This window comes from Equus przewalskii, chromosome 18 (assembly GCF_037783145.1).
Source record: "Equus przewalskii isolate Varuska chromosome 18, EquPr2, whole genome shotgun sequence".
Classification (NCBI taxonomy): domain Eukaryota; kingdom Metazoa; phylum Chordata; class Mammalia; order Perissodactyla; family Equidae; genus Equus; species Equus przewalskii.
In genome coordinates, this window is record NC_091848.1 from 53147508 (window position 1) to 53168784 (window position 21277).

The window sequence follows — 21277 nt, forward strand, 5'->3', positions numbered from 1 at the left end:
TCAAGGTGTTCTAGGGCTCCAGTGCTTTGAATGCATCATCCTGGATATACTCACTTCTACATTTTGGGGTCCCACTCCTTCCCCACCAGGGCCATGATCTTAACATAGCATAATTGCTGGGGCAGGGATTTCAAACTTTCCCTGAGCTCTGCAACTCTTCTAATTAAGTTCTGGGCCTGACCCTCAGCTTAGGTTGAGGGGAGAAGAGTTTCACTGTGCTGCCAAAGAGGTACTCTGATTTTCACACTTTATCTTGACTTGGTTGTTCAATAACCTAAACTTTTCAGTCTCTCTCAATATACTCAGGTCGTTCAACAAGGGCCACAAGGTTTGTATTACCTTTATAGTTAATATTTTGTATATCATAGCAAAAGCCGAAGATAATATCGTTGCCAGTACTTTCTCTTCTACTAGTATGCCATCCCGGTGTACCACTGGTGAAAATTCTGACAAGTGCTCTCCTACAGCATTTCAAGAGCAATCAGTGCTCCACTTACACGAGTGATTGCATCTTCATTGTCCTACAGCTGCCTCCAAAATCCCATTTTCTCAGACCCGACATCACCTCTCTTAGTTTGTGTTTTCCACGAAACAGACTCTGAAATGGAGATTTTTTTGTGCAGGAAGTTTATCAGAAGAGTCCTAGGAAGCAATTCCCATAGAGGAATGAAGGATATGGGTTTTGGCAAAGGGAGGAGTCATAGTGCAAATCAGTCGCAATGCAGGCTTCCACCAAATCCCCAGGAAGCTCTGGATTTCCTGGGAGGGTTCTTCAGTTATTGTCCTTGAGGCAAGGGAGCCAGGATTTTATTCACTTGTAGCAATCAGTCAATGGATGTGGATTACCTCTAGGCAAGGGGCATTACATTACATAACACTAGCATTTCTTAACAGGCTAGTACAATTGTTTGCTAATCAAAGATTTGAAACAATTATTTACCGTTTTTATTTAATCAAAGAAAATATGAAGTTTTTCCTTTAAGTCTGAGTTTGTCAATATCAAAACCTATTTACTTCTTCATGCATTCTCTCGATACAGACTTGTTGAGTGCTTTAACATGTACTAGATAAGCATTATGTAACACATTAGGGCAAATGATTTCTCTTAATGGAACACATATTTTAGCATTTTCTTTTTGTTGAGAAAAACAGCTAGCCCCCCCTTTCTTTTTTGCAGGCTTTTTTGACAAGGCAGCATGGAAATTGATGTTATCTCATGCCCTTTGGGTCTCCACTAGCCATTATAATGATAATCTTCCTGGGCCCTGGATGGCTCCCATTTGTTGTATAGAGGAAAATAATGATAATTGAGGTAGTAACCACTCCCATTACACCTGTGTGTTTAGAGCCTTTATTCCATTTGGAGTTAAATATGGACTAGGGATAGGGACAGCAGCAATTTAAAGTAGACAATCATTTAAATTAAGACTTTTTGATTGTGATTCCTCAGCTGTGACATGTGCTGATATAAGTCTATAAGCAAAATGTTTCTTCCTAGAAATGAAACTCCTTTTCATAACTCTTTTTCTACAAGTTTCATTCAAACTACTGCAATAGTGGATATTTGCTCCCCTCTGTCTGCTGCAGAGATCAATGACACATCATTGTCTTAACTGACAATTGGCTAGAAATTATATGACAGCTTTCATGAATAACCTTAGCATTTCTCACTGGTTATCACTCAGACTAGGTAGATTGAAAAAATATGCCACGTAGCTGCTCATATCCATATGCCATGCAGTTTAAAAATATGCTCTCTTCTTTCGTACAATAGGCTACTAGCTCCCTATATTAGATGTTTCCTAGAGCAAATTCAGTTAAAAATAAGCAAAGCTGAGGCCATCTCAACACGTCACTTTCACCAAATTTCTCTATCCTTCTCAAACATGTTAAAAGAATTACCAATTTGACCCATTACAAATATCCAACCAAATCAAAGACATATATATTTTTTAGGTGACATCAACATAGGAGAAAGCAAAATGGGTATCCTCTTGATCAACAGAGGCCTGTGTTTGTGTCAACAAAACCACTTAAGGTGGCATGTGTTCCAGGGATGGACAGCATTCAGGTCTACAGTATACTCAATTTATGAGATAAGGACATAAATTTATGTTATAAATGATTACTTTTTAGAAGTATTTTGCTTCCACTTCAGTCTCCTGCACTATTTCTTCCCACTTGTCACCTAAAATTTTATCCCCGAGCCAACTTTTTTTATTCTTTCAGTAATTCAAATTATTATATTACTGTGTTTCTGAGAATCTGTATATCAATTGACAATTAAAAAATGAAAACTCTAGGGGCCAGCCCTGTGGCATAGAGGTTAAGTTTGGTGCAGTCTGCTTTGGTGGCCTGGGTTCACAGGTTCAAATCCCAGGTTGGATCTACACCACTCATCATCCAGGCTGTGGTGGCAACCCACATACAGAAAGTGGAGGATGATTGGCAAGAGATGTTAGCTCAGGGCTAATCTTTCTCAGCAAAAAAAAAAAGAAAAGAAAGAAAACTCTAGGCTGTTAACACAGATAATACTGCTTTAGAGAAGGCTAGAGTTTTGTTTTGCCTAAACTAATAAAAGAAGAAGCTATAAGACAAAACAAAACAAAAAAGAGTCTTATTCATCTGTATCTGATGTCCCAGGTTTAACTATCCCCTTTTAATTTTATTATTATTTTCTGCCAAAAATCAGCAACAAGAGAGTCTTATTGTGGGTATTTAAAGTACATTTCCATTGGAATCTATATAAATTATTGATCTAGTTCAGTGATTGTTCCAACGTTAATGTGCGTGGGAATCACCTAGGGATCATTTTAAAATGCAGATTCTGGTTCCTGACGTCTGGGACAAGGCCTAAGGATGTGTATTTCTAACAAGTTTTCAGATGATGATTTCAGTTCTTGGAAATGACAAGTGTGGACATCTCTATTGGTCTCATTTGACATTCTTTCCAAGATGCTTAATGATAACTATAGAAACAATAGGGTGTTAAATAGGAGGATTTGCAGCAAAGCTTTCTTTTTTGAGTTTAAAACAGAGATATTTAATGTTTGGACAAAGCTTAGTGAAGTTCTTATTCAAACCCTGCTGCAAATACACTTATCCCTAGAGAAATCACTTCATCTCTTTGGGTGTCATTTTCTAGTCTGAAATATGGAAGTGTTGTATTAGATATTCTCAAAAATCCATTCCAATTTTAATAGCTTATGATATTATGATTCTGGTAGATATTCATGGAGCCATTTAATAGCCTACTTCCTGAACTGTCACAAAATTTTTTCTTAGCTGCCAGCCAACACCAGCATCTGGCAAAACATCTTCAGATTCTCCTCTTTCCAATCACTTTTCAAACTCTAAAGCTACACTTTCATTCTCCAATAAATAACCAACTTTTTCTTCATCTTTTTCCTCAACATCACCCACCTAATAAATCCCAAATTGCTTGTTCAGACAGGCTAAGTTAGATGTTAGTACTTAAGGTCAAGCTTAATTCAACCTTCTCGCATTTACTCCTGAACTGCTGGAGACAACGTGAAATACAGATCATCTATTGGAGTTTCTTAAAATTAAACAATCAGGAGAGAGAATATTTTAAGTTTGAAATAAACGCAACATAAATTAAAAGTACAGATTTAATTGAAAATTCCTGAACTCCATTAAAAACCAGTAAATTAAGAAATCTTACAAAATGATTCAATTCACACACCCACACAAAATACTTTCTGGTTAATGCTTTATATCTACAGAATTCATGTATTTAAAATATAACTGAATCTTAAAAGACTGACAACTGAAGTTTCAGAAGCACGTTGTTACATAAAGTACAGCAACGTTTGTATAATAAAAGAGAGACTCTTTCCCTAAAAGATATAGGTAAATAATGGAAACTCTTAAATTAAGGATAATTTATAATTCAATAATACCTAAATTAATGGAAGATACAAACGGGGGAATATATTTAAGCTTGGAACATAGGGATTAACCAACATGCATGACACTGTTGCTAATATTATTTACTAACAGTTAGTTCTCAGATAAGCTGATCAGTGAATTAAGTTTCATTATAACTTCAGTTTTCAGAATGATTTAAAATAAAACTAATAGTGAATGTACTATGATGGGACTATGACAATAGACTACAGACCTTACCCAGGATATCATCCAAGTTTACATTTGATAAAGCTAATTCTGAAACATTGGCAATTATTGCTATGCTCATAATAAGTTTTCTTATTTATACTTTATAAACTTTCATGTTCCAGAAGGGATGGGTTGTCTTTCAAAATTTACTTAGGTATCTTAAAATAAAGGTGAAATTGAAACATGTAAGCCATGTAAAGAAAGCAGTGATATATGCAAACAACCTAAATGTCTGCTGATAGATGAATGGATAAGGAAAATGTGGTATATGTATATATACACAGTGGAATATTATTGAGCTTTAAAAAAAAGGAAATCTTATAATTTGTAACAACACAAATAAACCTGAAGGGCATTCTTCTATGTGAAATAAGCCAGAGAGAGAAAGACAAATACTGCATAGAATCAATTATATGTGCAATCCAAAAAATAAAAAGTCAAATTCATAGAAACAGAGAGTAGAAAAGTAGAGTTGCCATAGGGATGGGGCAAGGTGGTAGAGGTTGGTAAAAGGGTACGAACTTTCAGACATAAGATGAGTGAGATCTGAGGATCTAATATATAACCTGGTGACTATAGTTGATAACACTGTATTGTATAACTGAAATTTGCTCAGGGAGTAGAACATAAATGTTCCTATCATAAATAAAAAGGTAAATATGTGAGGTGATAGATATGTTAATTAACTCAACAGGAGAAATCCTTTCACAATGTATAGGTATATCTAATCATCATATTGTACACTTTAAATATTTTACAAATTTGTATTTCAATTATATGTCCATAAAATTGAAAAAAAATCTGGTAAAATGTATCCAAAATAAATATACAACTAAGAGCTTATTTTTTAAATCAGCAATGATTTAAGGATAACACAGAAGGATTAAAGGCCAAAAATGTAGTATAGAACAGTCTTGTTAGCCAGAGAAAAAAGATATTTTTGTTTCATTAAAAAAAGAAAGAGATGATATTAAGCAGTCATTTCAAAAAGAAAGTAATTATGCAACCAAGGCAATCATTTTAAGTCCCAAGCTTTCTGGCAATTAAATCACAAACAAAACCAAAAAGTTGTAAGTACTCCTCTGATCACAGGGAGTGTACGTATGCTTCAGGAAAAATAGAACTTTTTTCATGACAATAAAATAGTTAAAAAATTATCATATAGTTCTTTCTATAGTAGTGATTGAGTAACATAGTAAAAAGTTCTGAAGAAGCTAGAAAATGTTTTTCCTGTAATTATTTCTTATACCCATCTTTAATAAATGCAAAAGCAATGATAAAAAGTTGAATTTTGTTTCTGGGAAGCTGGCAGAATAGGAAGCCCCAGAAATCTGTCTCCTCACCTAGCCAAAAATTGTGCTGGCGGTATCTGTCTTATGGAACTATTTTGGAACTCTGGAGTCTATTAAAGGTTTGCAACTCCCAGGAAAATGCGTGAATAATAAATTGTGGTTAATTTCACTCAATTTTAGCTCCTAGCAGAGTAGTAGTTACCCATCCCCCATCCATCAGCCCCATGGTAGCAGCTGTGGATATGTTCCTGGAGTAGCTTTCACCCAGCTTGTGGGAGCCAGGATGGGCAGAAAGGACCTGTTCTCCAAATATCAGGTATCTATGCTCTGATCACCGATTGCTGATTCTGATCACAGTGGTACAGACAAAAGGGCAGTAGCCCTTGTTGTTGCCCCTCCTTCCATTGTTGCAATTCCCTCCCCCTTGGGCTAAAATGACTTCCATGGAATTTAAAAGTCCAGTGCCTTTTTATTCCCCTTAATTTTTCTCTTTCCCTCTTTTTAAAGCAAGACATTAAACACTAGAGCATTCAAAAGCAACTGCATATATAAGGGAAATTAGAACAATACCACACATGCCCAGGGAAAGATGCAGGCACATAAAGGAACTGAGACCTTAAGTTTACACCGCAAGCTGATCCTTGGACAGAGGCAGTGTACAACAGTTTAAACATACATGCATACACACATAACAAACCTTGAGGAAGGGGCAGAATCTCATTTCTGGAGTTACCACATTATTATGTTCAAGTGTCCAGTTTTCAAAAAAATTACAAGGAATACAAAAAATAGGTAAGTATGGCTCATTCAAAAGAAAAAAATAAACAGAAATTTTTTTCTGAAAAAGACCTAATTGTGGATCTACTAGACAAAGACTTTAAAACAACTTTTAAAAATATAATCAAAGAACTAAAAGAAGACATGGAAAAAGTCAAGAGTATGATGAATGAAAAAAACTGAAATATCACTTAAGGACAGAAAATCAGGAAAAGGAAATCAAAAAGAAATTCTGGAGCTGAAAAATACAAAAACTAAAATGAAAAAATCACTACAGTGATTCAAAAGTAAATTTAAGTATGCAGAAAAAGAATCAGTGAACATGAAGATAAGACATGGAAATTATGAACTCTGAGAAACAGGAAGAATGAAAAATTGAAGAAAGGTGAACAGAACCTAAGGAACCCATGGGATAATATGAAATGCACCAATATTTCCATTGTGGAAATTCCAGAAGGAGAAGAGAGAACATTTGAAGATATAATGGCCAAAACTTCTTAAATATGATAAAAGACATGTATGTAAACATCCAAAAGCTCAACAAACTCCAAATAGGTTGAATGCAAAGAAACTCCCAATAAGGCTCATTATAATCAAACTATTAAAAGCCAAGAAAAAGAGAATTTTGAAAGCTACAAGAGAGATGTGACTTATTACACACAAGAGATCCTCAATACTATCATCAGCAGATTTTTCATCAGAAACTTAAGAGGCCAGAAGGCAGTGGGCTGATATATTCAAATTGCTAAAAGAAAAAACTTGTCAACTAAGAATTCTATATCTGGCCAGATTGTCCTTCAATGTGAGGGAGAAATTCCCAGCTAAACAATAACTGATGAAGTTCATTACCACTAGAGCTGCCCTGCAAGAAATGCTAGTATTATTCTAACTTTGGTTCATAACTCTACATTTTGTTTCCCGTAATGTTTAAAAGACTAAGGCATTGGGCTGGCCCTGTGACGCAATGTTTAAGTCCAGCATGCTCCACTTCAGCAGCCCAGGTTTGTGGGTTCAGATCCTGGGTGCAGAAGATACATAAGGAAAAAGAGGACTAGAACAACATGATAAACCAACTAAATCTAACAGACATATACAGAACACTGTATCCGACAATAACACAATACACATTCTTCCCAAGTGTACATAGGGTATTTTCCACAATAGGCCGTATATTAGGCAACAAATTAAGTATCAATAGATTTTAAAAAATAGATATACAAAATATCTTCTCTAACCACAACAGGATGAAGTTAGAATTCGATAATAAAAGGAAAACTGGAAAATTCACAAATTTATGGAAATTAAACAACACATTCTCAAACAACAAATGGATCAAAGAAGTCACAAGGGAAACTAGAACATACTTAGAGATGAGTGAAAATGAAAACACAACTAGCCAAAATGTACAGATGCAGCAAAAGAAATGCTAAGATGGAGATTTATAGCTACAAACGCTTACATTAAAAAACAAAAAAGTAAGTAATGATGTCAGTAACATGGCCAAATAAGATATCCCTCACTCAAAAACTGCTCAACAACAAAAATTTGGCATCTCTGTGTGGACAAAGTGACTTTCTAGGAGCTGTGGGACCCAGCATCATACACCAAGGCACCCAGGAGGATTCTCACCCTCCTGCACATTGGGTAATAGAAATATAAACCTTGGTCCCAGCTGTGGACCCTACAGTGGTCCATGAACAGGCTCCAGCCCCTTATTGCCATTGTCAGGGAATCTCTGGAGAACACTGTCATAAACAATAACTCACAGACATGAGAGCTTTGTGGAATTCTATCTAGATTTCCATTAGAGAAGTTCCAGGACAGTGTTAGATTTAAAAAATACAGGTTTGATGCATTAGACAGAGAGAGGAACAATTTGATGTTACCTGCATCACCCCTCCCCCAGGGCAGCATACTCAGTGACAAGAGAGACCTTCTTGGCCACTGATTTCTCCCATGGGGAAAGTGAGTGTATGAATTGAGCACCAGCTTCCCCAGCTATGTGGGACACTGCCAAGGAAGCCCATTTCTCTATCATCCCATTCAGAGTACTGAGTCTGCATGATTGAGGGACAAGAAGAGGCTGGGAGAGTGGCAGCTAGGACTCTTGGGGGGCATTAAGGAGATGCAGATCCTACTATTGGCATTGTAGACTCCATTGAGAAACCCACCCATGAGCTATTGGGGATGGCTCACCTACAGATCCCCTCAACTGGCCTACAGAATCGCAGGGCTCCATGTACCTCACCCACCTAACATCCCACCATTTGGCCAGGTCCCTGTGAGCTGTCCCAACAACAGCAAGAGAGAGCTTTGGCAGATGGCTAGTGAGCACATGCAAAAGGCCAACCCAAATCTGCAGGCCAGAGAGAGACTGAAAACTTGAACTATAGCTTGCCTTTGGGAAAGCAAAAGAGACCCTGTCAGCACCTGGCCTGGTGTGTTGCAAGATCAAGAGAAGGCATAAAAGCTTAAGAATTTTGCCACAAAAGGAAGCAAGAAGTGTGGAGTATGCATATTCATAGATGGTCTGAGAAAGCCTCATAATCCCTAGCAGGGTTGACAAAAGGTATTCCTCTCCCAAATTCACTTAGTTGGTAAAGTCTGGAGGAGGTGATTATTACTTCAAATGCTAAAGACAACAACTTGGAAAGACTTTAAGGAACGTTAAAAAATCAAGGAAACATAACACCACCACCACAAGATCACAACAATCTTCCAGTAAGTGCCCCCAAAGACATGGAGATCTGTGATTTACCCAATAAAGACTTTAAAATAGCTGTTTTAAGAAAGCTTCATGAGCTACAAGAAAATGAAGAGGGACAATTCAAAGAAATCAGAGAAATAATACACAAACAAAATAAGAAGTTTAACAAAGAGTAATCAAAAAAAAGAACCAAACATATTTTGGATCTGAAGAATACAATGTATAAAATGAAGAATGCAATAGAAAGCTTCAATATTAGAATGGATCAAGCAGAAGAAAGAATCTCTGAATTAGAAGAGAGGATTTTTGAAATTATCCAGACAGAGGAGAACAAAGGAAAAAGAGTGAAGAAAGCCTACATGATCATTGGGAAATCGTTAAAAGAAGCAATCTGCAAGTTATTGAAGTGCCAGAAGGAAACAAAGGGAGAAGGGGACAGAAAACTTACTTAATGAAATAATGGTTGAGAACACCCAAACCTGGAGAGAGAATTGGATATTTAAGTTCATGAAGCTTATATATCACCAAACAAACTCAACTTAAAAATTCTTCTCCAAGACTTATTCTAATAAAACTTTCGAAAGTCAAAGACAAAGTGAGAATCATAAACTGAGGAAGAGAAAAGAAGCATATAACTTATAAGGGAACCCCCATAAGGCTCCAGTGAATTTCTCAGCAGGAACATTGTAGGCCATGAGAGATGGGATGATACATTCAAAATGCTGGAAGAAAAATACTGCCAACCAAGTATACTCTATTCTGTAAAGTTGTCCTTCAGAAATGCAGGAGAGAGAAATAATTTCCCAGACATACAAAAGTTGAAGTAGTTCATGACCACTAGACCTGCCTTATAAGAAATGCTGAAAGGAGTTCTTCAAGCTGAAGTGAAAAGATGAGCTAACTAGTAACTAGTAACATAAAATAATATGGAAAAATACAAGACGCTAGTAAAGGTAAATATATAGTCAGATACAGAATACTCATAGTACTGTAATATGGTAGTGTGTTAACCACATAACTCTGGGATTAAGGTTAAATGGCAAAAGTAGTAAAAATAACTATAACTAAAATAATTTGTTAATGGATACACAAGATTATAAGATGTAAACTGTGATATCAAAAACATAAAACATTGAGGAGGGGAGAGTCAAAACGTAAAGTTTTAGAATGCCTTCAAACTGTAAGTTGATGACAACTTAAAATGGGTTTATAAATGTAAGTTGTTTTATGTAAGGCTCATGGAAACCACATGCAAAAACATATACGAGATGACAAAAAGATATAGAGAAAGGAATCTAAGTAAGCCACTACAAAAAATCATCAAATCACAAAGGAAGTAAACAAGGGGGAAAAAAAAGGAAAAAATGAATTACAAAACAGCCAGAAAGCAATTAGAAAAATGGCAATAGTAAGTCCATACCTATCCATAATTACTTTAAATGTATATGGACTAAATTCTCCAATCAAAAGACATTGAGTGCCTGAATAGATGATTAAAAAAATGACCCAATTATATGCTTGTTGCTTACAAGAGACTCATTTCAGCTTCAAGGACACACACAGACTAAAAGTGAAGGGATAGAAAAAATATTCCATGCAAACAGAAATCAAAAGAAAGCAACAGTAGGTATACTATATCAGATAAAATAGATTTTAAGTCAAGCGCTGTGACAAGAGACAAAGAGAGTCATGTTATAATGATAAAGTTATCCATTCATCACGACGACATAACTATTGTAAATATATATACATTCAAAATCAGATCAACTAAATATATTAAGCAAATACTAACAGAACTGAAGGTAGTAGTAGACAATAACATAGTGATAAACACCTACATTAAGAAAAAAGAAAGATTTCAAATACATAACCTCACTTCACAATTCGTGGAACTAGAAAAAGAAGAACAAACTTCTTGCCCAAGGTTAAGTAAGCCCAAAGCCAGCAGAAAAAAGGAAATAAAGACAAGAGCAGAAATAAATGGAATAGTGTCCTCCCCCACCAAAATAGAAAAGATCAACAAAACTAAGAGCTGGTTTTTTGAAAAGATAGTAAAAAATGACAACTCTTTAGCTAGACTAAGAAAAAAAGAGAAGACTCAAATAAATGAAATCAGAAATGAAAGAGGGGATGTTACGACTGATACCACAGAGATAGAAAAGATCAGAAGAGACTACCATGAACATAGTGGATAACCTAGAAGAAATTGATAAATTCCTATAAACATAAAACCTACCAGGACTGAATCACAAAGAAATAGAAAACCTGAACAAACCAATTAATAGTAAAGAGATTGAATCAGTGAGCTAAAACCACCCAAGATTTAAAATCCAGGACCAGATGGTATCAATGTGAATTCCACCAAACATTTAAAAAGAATTAATGTCAGTCCTTCTCAAACTCATCCAAAAGACTGAAAAGAAGGGAAGACTATCAAGTTAGTTTTACAAGGCCAGCATGAGCTTGATACCCAGACCAGATGGCAACACTACAAGAAAAGAAAACTACAGGGCAATACCCCTGATGAATATAGATGCAAAAAGTATCAACAAAATACTAGCAAACTGAATTCAACAGCACATTAAAAGGATCATATACTATAACCAAGTGAGATTTATCCCTCAGATACAAAGATGGCTCAATATCTGCAAATCAATCATGTAATACACCAAATTAATAGAGTAAAACATAAAAATCATATGAGCATCTCAACAGATGCAGAAAACATTTGACAAATTCAACATTCATTCATGATAAAAACTCAACAAATTGGATATAGAAGGAATGCAACTCAACATTATAAAGGCCTTGTATGAGAAGCTCACAGCTATCATACTCAGTGGTGAAAGGTTGAAATCATTTCCTCTAAGATCCAAGAACAAGACAAGGATGCCCACCCTTGTAATTTCTATTCAACCTAGTACCAGAAGTCCTAGCTAAAGAAATTAAGCATAAAAAAGAAATAAAAGGCATCCAAATTGGAAAGGAAAAATTAAAATTGTCTCTGCTTTCAGATGACAGGATCTTATATACAGAAAAATCCTAAAGGTTCTACCAAAAAAAACCTGTCAAAACTAATTTAAAAATTCAGTATAGCTGCAGGATACAAAATCAACATACTGAAATCAGTTGAGTTTCTATACACTAACAATGAAATACCTGAAAAAGAAATTTTTAAAAATCCCAGTCACAATAGCATTGAAAACAACAAAATACTTAGGAATAAATTTAACCAAGGAGGTAAAAGATCTGTAACGCTGAAAACTATAAGACTCTGCTGAAAGAAATTGAATAAATGGAACAAATATTCTGCGTTTATGGATGAGAAAAATTAATATTGTCAAAATATCCATACTACCCCAAGCCATCTATAGATTCAATGCAACCCCTATCAAAACTCCAATGACATTTTTTAAAGAAAAAGAAAAAAAAATCCTAAAATTTGCATGGAACCACAAAAGACCCCAAATTGCCAAAGCAATCCTGAGAAGGAAGAACACAGCTGGAGGCATCATACTTCCTGATTTCAAACTATATTAGAAAGCTGTGGTAATCAAAACAGTATGGTGCTGGTGTAAAAGTAGACACATAGACCAATGGAACAGAATCAAGAGGCAAGAAATAAACTTTTGTGTATACAGTCAACTAATTTGACAAAGGAACCCAGAATAATCTCTTCGATCAGTGGTATTGGGAAAACTGGATAATCACACACAGAAAAATGAATCTGCCTTCTTATCTTAGATCACTTACAAACAGTAATTTGAAATGGATTAAATACTTAAATATAAGACCTAAAGTCATAAAACTCCCAAAGGAAAACAAAGGAAAAATGTTTCCTGACGTTGGCCTTGGCAGTGATTTTTTGGCTGTTACCACAAAACACAAGCAACAAAGCAACAGCGATTAATTAGACTACATCAAACCAAAAAGCAACTGCACAGCACAGGACACAATCAGCAAAATGATAAAGCAACCTGTGGAATGGGAGAAAATATTTGAAAGCCATATATCTGCTAAGAAGTTAATGTCCAAAATATATAAGGAATTCATATAACTCAATAGCAAAAAAATAAACAATCCAATTAAAAAATAGAGAATCTGAACAGACATTTTTCCTAAGAAGACCTACAACTTACAAGTGACCAACAGTTGCATAAAAAGTGCTCAACATCACCAATAATCAGGGAAATTCAAATCAAAACCGTGATGAGATATCACCTCATACATATTAGGAAGGCTGTTAGCAAAAAGACAAGAGACAACAAGTGTTGGTGAGGATATGGAGAAAAGGCAACGCTTGTACATTGTTGGCGGGAATGTAGTTTGGTACAATATGAAGGTTCCTCAAAAAATTAAAAACAGAAGCGTCATGTGATCCACAATTTAACTTCTTTTTTTGGATATATATCCAAAAGAAATGAAATCACAATCTTAAAGAGATATCTGCCTTCCCATAGTCACTGCAGCATTAGTCACAAAACCAAGATAGGAAAAATCTAAGAGTCCAGCAATGAAGAAATGGATAAAGAAAATGTGATATGTATTTATACACACACACTCAATGGAATGTGATTCAGGAGAAAGAATAAAATCCTGACATTTCCAACAATATAGATGAAACTTGAGGGCATTGGCTAAGTGAAATAAGTCAGACAGAGAAAGACAAATACTGAATGATATCACATAAATGTGGAATCTAAGAGAGCTGAATTCACAGAAACAAAGAGTAGAATGATGGTTGCCAGGGGCTAGGGGTGGGTGTGTAATGGGGAGATATTGGTCAAAGGGTACAAATTTCCAGTTATAAGATGAATAATTTCTGGGCCTGGCCCCATGGCCAAGTGGTTAAATTCATGCACTCTGCTTCAGCAGCCTGGGGTTTGCTTGTTTGGACCCTGGGCACAGAGCTACATACCACTTCTCAAGCCATGCTGTGGCAGCATCCCACATAGAAGAACTAGAACGACTTACAACTAGGATATGCAACTATGTACTGGGACGCTGTGGAGAAAAACAAAAAAAGAAGAGGAGGATTGGCAGCAGATGTTAGCTCAGGGCCAATCTCCCTCACCAGAAAATTAAAAAAAAAAAAAAAAAATGAGTAAGTTCTGAGGACCTCACGTACAGCATAGTGACTATAGTTAACAATACTGTATTATACACTTGAAAGTTGCTAAGAGAATAGATCTTAAACGTTCTCACCAAAAAAAGAATGGCAATTATATGAGGTGTTATGGAAGTATTAATTAACCCTACCGTGGTAATAACTTTGAAATATGTAAGTGTATCAAATCATCACATTGTATACTTTAAACTTGCATGATGTTATATGTCAATTATAGCTTTAATTGAAACTGAAATAAAAGAAAGATCTTAAATTAACAACCCAACTTTACAACTTAAGGAATTAGTAAAAGAAGAGCAAACTAAATCCTACGCTAGCAGAAGGAAGAAAAAATAAAGATTGGAGCAGAGATAAACAAAATAGAAAATAGGAAAAATAAGAGAGAAAATCAACCAAACCGAAAGTTGATTCTTTTTAAAGATCAACAAAATTGAAAAACCTTTAACTAGATGGATGAAGAAAAAAAAGTAGACTAAATTACTAAAATCAGAAACGAAAGTGGAGACAGTACTACTGATTCCACAGAATTAGAAAGGATTATAAGAAGGTATCATGAGCAATTGTACTCCAAAAAATTGGATAATTTAAACGAAATGGACAAATTCCTAGAAACACGCAACATATCAACAACCATGAAAAAATTGAAAATCCAAATAGACCTATAACTAGTAAGAAGATTGAGTCTGTACTCAAAAATCTCCAAAAAGGCCTGGATCTGTTGGCTTCATTGGTGAATTCTGCCAAATATTTAAAGGACTAATAACAATCCTTTTCAAATTTTTCCAAAAAAGTAAAGACAAGGAAACTCTCCCTAACTCATTTTATGAGGCCAGTATTACCCTGATACCAAAGCCAGAGAAAGACACTACAAGAACAAAAAGTGACAGACTAATATCCTTAACGAACATTGAAGGAAACCTCCTCAACACACTACTAACCAAGTTCAGCAGTATATTAAAAGGGTTATACACCATGACCAAGTGGCATTTATCCATAGGAGGCAAGAGTGGTTCAACTTATCAAAATCAATCCATATAATAGACCACATCAATAGAACATAGAGGGAAAAGTAACATGATCATCTCAATTTATATAGAAAATGCATTTGACAAAGTTCAACACCCTTTCATGATAAAAACACCCAACAAACTAGGAATAGGGGGAAACTACCTCAACATAATAAAAGCCCCACGGCATACATCACACTCAATGGTGAGAGACTGAAAGCTTTTCCTCAAGGATGCCTGCTTTCTCTACTTCTATTCAACATAGTACTGAAAGCACTAATCAGAGCAATCAGGCAAGGAAAAGAAAAAAAAAGGCATCCACATTGGGAAAAAAAGAGGTAAAATTACCTATGTCCATGGATGATATGATCTTATATGTGGAAAACCCTAAAGAGTCCACAAAATGTGTATTAAAAGTAATAAACAAATTCAGTTAAGTAGCAGGGTACAAAGTCAATGCAAGAAATCAGTCGCATTTCTGTACAGTAAAGATGAAAAATCGGAAAAGGAAATTCAGAAAATAAATACATTTACAATAGCATCAAAAAGAGTAAAATACTTAGGAATTAAATGAGGCTAGGACGTGAAAGACTTGTACAACAAAAATTACAAGACATTTCCAAAGAAATTAAAGACGACATAAAAAAGTGGAAAGACATCCATGTTCATGGATTTAAAGACTCAATATTGTTAAGATATCAATACTACCCAAAATGATCTACAGATGTGATGCAACCCCGGCCAAAATCCCAATGACATTTTTTGCAGAAATAGAAAACCCATCCTAATATTCACAGGAATTTGAAGGGCCTTAAATATCCAAAATAATCCTAGAAAATGAGAACAAAGCTGGAGGACTCAAACTTCCTGATTTCAAATCTTACTACAAAACCACAGTAGTCAAAACAATGTTTATAGCGTAAAGACAGACGTATAGACCAATAGAATAGAATAGAGTACAGAAACATACCTTCACATATATGGTCAAATGATTTTTGCAAAGAGTACCAAGACCATTCAATAGGGAAAGGACAATCTTTTCAAGAAATACTCCTGGGAAAACTGGATATCTGCATGCAAAAGAGTGAAGTTGGACCTTGACCTAACACCATATACAAAAATTAACTCAAAATGGAAGCATGACCTAAACTATAAAACTCTTAGAAGAAAACATAGGAGAAAAGTTTCGTGACATTGGATTTGACACCAAAGGCACAGGCAACAAAAGAATAAAAATAGATAAGTTGGACCTCACGAAAATTAAAACAATCTATCCAGAATATATAGAGAACTCCTGAGTTCAACAAAAGACAAACAGACCACCTGATTCAAAAATGAGCAAATGATATGAATAGACATTTCTCCAAAGAAGATATTCAAATTGCCATTGAGCACATTAAAAGATTCTAAACATTACTAATCATTTGGGAAATGCAAATCGAATCTACAGTGAGATACCACCTCATGTCTATTAGGATGGCTAGTATCAAAAAATCCCGGAAACTAACAAGTCTTGGCAAGGATGTGGAGAAATTGAAACTCGTGTGCACTGTTGGTAGGAATACGAAATGGAATAGCTTCAGTGGCAAACAGTATGGTGGTTCTGATGAAATTAAAAATAGAATTACCATATGACCCACCAATTCCACTTCTGGGTATATACTCAAAAATTTGAAAAGGTCTCAAAGACATATTGTACACCCACGTTTATAGCAGCATTATTCGTCTATACTTGATTCTTGGATGACATCCAAGGAGATGGCAAGCCTTGTAGAGAGTCCCTAAGGCTTGGTTAAGCATGAAAGAGCTCCCCAAATCCTCTGACATCCCCAGTACTTTAGTTGTATGAGAGAGCATCTGCATGTTCTCATGCTCCTTGGAATGGAATGATGTTGAAGTTGCCTGGCAGAGAGATGATAGTTTGAGGATCAAGAAACTGATGTTACTCTGCTGGATAAGCCAGGGTGTTCAGAACCAGCTCTAGAAAGGAGGAGAACACACCAGAGAGTGGCTGACTTTTAAACTTGAGTAAGATAACTGATAAATCATTAACTTGACAGAGTTTTCTATAAGCAATTAGATTAAGTTTTCTCTATTGGACAAAATGGAGGCTCAAAATACACCTTTCTTGCAGTTGTATAAATAAGTAAAAGTGAAATTTCAGCACATTTGAGTCTGTGGTCTATTAAATGTGTGCCCATTACAAGGACATAAGGTGAAATAAGAAACTGCCGAGGTAAAAGTAGCTATCTTGCTTGTTAATTACTCGATTTGTTTGACATTCTTTGGCATGAGTTCGAGAAGCAGACCTAATAGAAATGTGCTCTATCATCAGGAGGTTTCCAGGCTAAAGATAAATTATACTGGTTTTGCCCATTTGGACCTGCATTGCTGTGTTAATGCCAGGAGAAGGATAACACTCCATCTGTTTCTATGGCACATTTCCTTCTTCTTTCTCACGGAAGAAGGCAGTTGGATGTTTATTATACACTATGTTGTAGCTGGAGACATTGAGGCACAGACCTGCTAACGACCCTCGCTTGAAACCTAAACACGTCACCCCAGAGGCCTACAACTTCCTGAGTAATTTATCCTGTCAAATGCTGCTTTCCATTTGATCATTCTCTAGTTAAAAAAGTGATTCTAGTCCCTGCATGACCTATCAGGCTAATACTGGACGTCTATTGGGGGTTGTCCAAAGATTTGTAGAAAAACAGCCTAGTCTTATGTTCAAAGAACAGGGCCAGTCCCAGGTAAGGTATTGGGCCAAATAACTTATTTTTGGTAACTTTCCACCTCTGCTTTCAGCTTACCAAGGAAGAAATATCCTTATTTAGAATAGCTTTTAAAATTGTTGAGAGGAGTTACTGGCCAGGTCTCTCTGGGCTAGGGAAAACTTGTCAGTTGATTTCCCGCCACATAACTGTCATAAGCATGTCCAAAATGTTGTTTAATGTAGTTTCTTAAAGAAAGCAAACTTTGTTGGAATCTTTTAGCCCACACTATCAAATGATAACTATGTAGATTTTACTGAACAATTAAGTGAGTCTGGTTATAAACAGCATACTACAAATAGCACTAGGAATTGTGCTGCTCTGTTTTTAATCCTCTCCACCAATGAATCAAAATTTTTTATCTGTTGAGAGTGAGGGAATAGCTCTGTCATCACAGAGGCCATATTTTCTGCTTTGCCTGAGCATCTTTAGTGTCTCAGGTTAATGGCTTCCTATATATCCATGTTCGTACCAATTATAGAAATTGCGAGATGTGTTCTATAACTGCTCTAAATCCACATTTCAGAGCAGGGGTATTTGAATAATTCTAACTCTTAATGTTGCTACTTCTTAGATACTCATTTTTCATTATTGGAGATTTGCCTTCTTTCAGTGTGTTCTCACAGAAATGCTTGCTATAACTGTTTGTGGTCTTAAGAAGAGAAGCCTGCGTCAGTCTTGTTCCCTCATTGCTCTGTGGGGTCTGTCTCTTTACCTTGTGCATCAGATCTGTGGTTCTTACTTCAGTGATGGGCATCTACCCACCCAGATGCTTAAGCTGAAATTTAGAAGTCATTCTAGGATGCGTTCCTCCCTGTCTCCTCCACCCAATTGATTTTTGAGCCTTGATGCCACTTCCTAAACATTTCCTGTGTAGGTCTGCTGCTTTTTATCTTCTGTCCTAATACAAGTTCTCATCAATGCTCAGCTGAAATTTTGTAATATTATTTTGACTTAATTCAGAGTGTCACCAGTGTGACCTTTCCAACAGGCAAATCTGATAGTGTTACTCCTCTGCTCTGAATAATTTGTGGTTCCTCATTGCCTTTTTGTTTATATTATGTCCCTCTTGCCTTTTAGACTCCAGCCGTCTTAAATTCCTTAATGGCTCCATGTTCTCTCATACTTTCTTGCCTTTGCATGATGTTTTCATTGCCTGAAATTCACAACTCACTTGATACACTTGGCAAATTCCTACATATGATTTAGATCTTAGCTCAATTTACCTCTTCTGAGAAGCCTTCTCTAACTCCCCTAGGCAAACAAAGTCGCTTCTTTTTCTATGCTGCCACTTCTACTCCCATCAAAGCAGGCATATTTATTATGGGTTTGTTTCCTTTCTGACTCCCCAGCAACAGTCCAAGTTTACATTGACAATTGGAGAGATTAAGTAATTTGCCTAAGGCCAGCTAATTTGGTAGTAATAGAGCAAAAACTGGAATCCAGATCATCTGACTTCAAAAATCAGGGGTTTAAACACTAGCTGTGCCAACTAGTGTCATTCATTATGGAAATGATTGGTTACCATTTGCCATCGGATCTGTCAGGGCAGGTAGATTAAATCTTTTTCTGGCTTTGTCAATAAGAAATGAGATCTTGGATTGAAAAAGGCTTTCCACTAGGCAGAAATTATCTTTCTATTTTAAGGACATTTTCCTAGTTTTCCCAATAACTTATCTTTCTGACCAAAACATTTTGGCCTTTCTCTGTTTGACCATTGGACGTACTCTATATTTAGACTATACTAACAACTTAAAAACTCAAAGATCCTCACTCTTTCCCTAACTTAAAATTGTTCTGAGTTTCATTTCTATCAATCTTACTCAAAGCACATAGCCAACTAATTGTGAAAAGAATTTAGTGCACCTAAAGTGTCAGTTAGCTAGAATTTTTGTTATAATAGGAAATTATTGAAAATAAAAATCTTTAAGATCCAGAAGTATGAGTCTCTTGTGGAATGGCAGGTTGTGGGTTTGGAAAAGAATATAGTGTCCAGAACTTGTCTCAAATCACAATGATTAAATTTCTCCCTGAATAGAGCTGGTCCTGCTAAGAAATTACCTTTTAACCCTAAAAAACTTACTACCAGGGAATAGCAATAAAAATGTGAGACTTTCTTCCAACATGTTGTTCCTACTAAATATAGTTCATAAGTATACGAGTGGCTCCCATTCTTAAGTTTGCTAGTAAGTTGCTTCTATTTCAGAAGCAAGAGGAAACAAAAAGAAGACACTGCTGATTCAAACTACTCAACAGGAGCTCCTAAATTCACTTCACTCCCTACAATTCACTTCACTGATTTAAAATTATATACTATGATCTCATCTCCCATTAAACTCACAAAACTAATGAAAAATTAATCATGTGCTGCTTCCTTGCATTCCTTAGAAAGTTCAACATCTTATATAATCTAACAGCTATTTGTAAACCCCAAATTTGACACAATAGTCTATCAATCTTTTAACTGATAGGAAAGTTAACTTCATTTGCCCATTAAACAGATTTAAGATAGCAAAGCAAAGAGAAGAGAAATTCTCTCCTTGCAATACCCAGGAATCTAGTACCATAAAATTTAGTACTAGTTGCATATAGCACAACTTCTTCCCAAACCATGAAGCATGAGCAGAACTTTCAAAAAATGTTAAACATTCTGGAGCTATGATATGTTTCCCTGTTCATCACTGTTTATGAAAGCACCATTCAAAGTCAACACTAATGACATTTTAATAATTTTTGATAGTTCCCTTGAGAAAATGTAAAATATTATGGGTAACCTGTTTTTAAGATGTAAACTAGGAAATCTTAGCATAAGTCACTGTTGGTGGGTCACATGGACTTTAGGAGCATTGTATTGTTTGATTTTAGGTCATATGAAGCTGGGAATATGTAGAGGAGTGAGACAAGATACAAAGAGAGAACAAAAGTGCAATTACAAATCAAGTGTCTTCCCCAGTGGGCCACTTGAAATGGGTTGAAATTTTCCATGTAATCTTCGCTATATCCATTAAGCTGAAACGTTAACCTCTCTCTGGGAGATCAGAAGATGGAGCCAAAGTGGCCATATTTCATGATGCATGCATTGATCTGGGAGAGGAGATGTCCCAATAGAAAAGAATGACATTTCCCTTCTAGTGGATGGTATGACTGACAAATCAGATGGCTACTGAAAGACTAGTGTTAATGCCATCAGGAGACTACATACAATTACTTTATTTGCATACAACAACTCATTTTTACTCAAGCACACACTACAGTTTTATATCTTTTTTATAATTGTTCCTTTACCTCTCTCTAGGATGAGATACCCTTGCCATCTTCTTTAATGAATTCTCTTAGAGTCATCCTTTGAAATTCTGATTAAAAACCACATCTGTAAAGATTTCTACTAATGTCCTTCTCATTACATTGCACATATTGCTTCCTTCATATAATAAAGTGTAGGTTATTTGAGG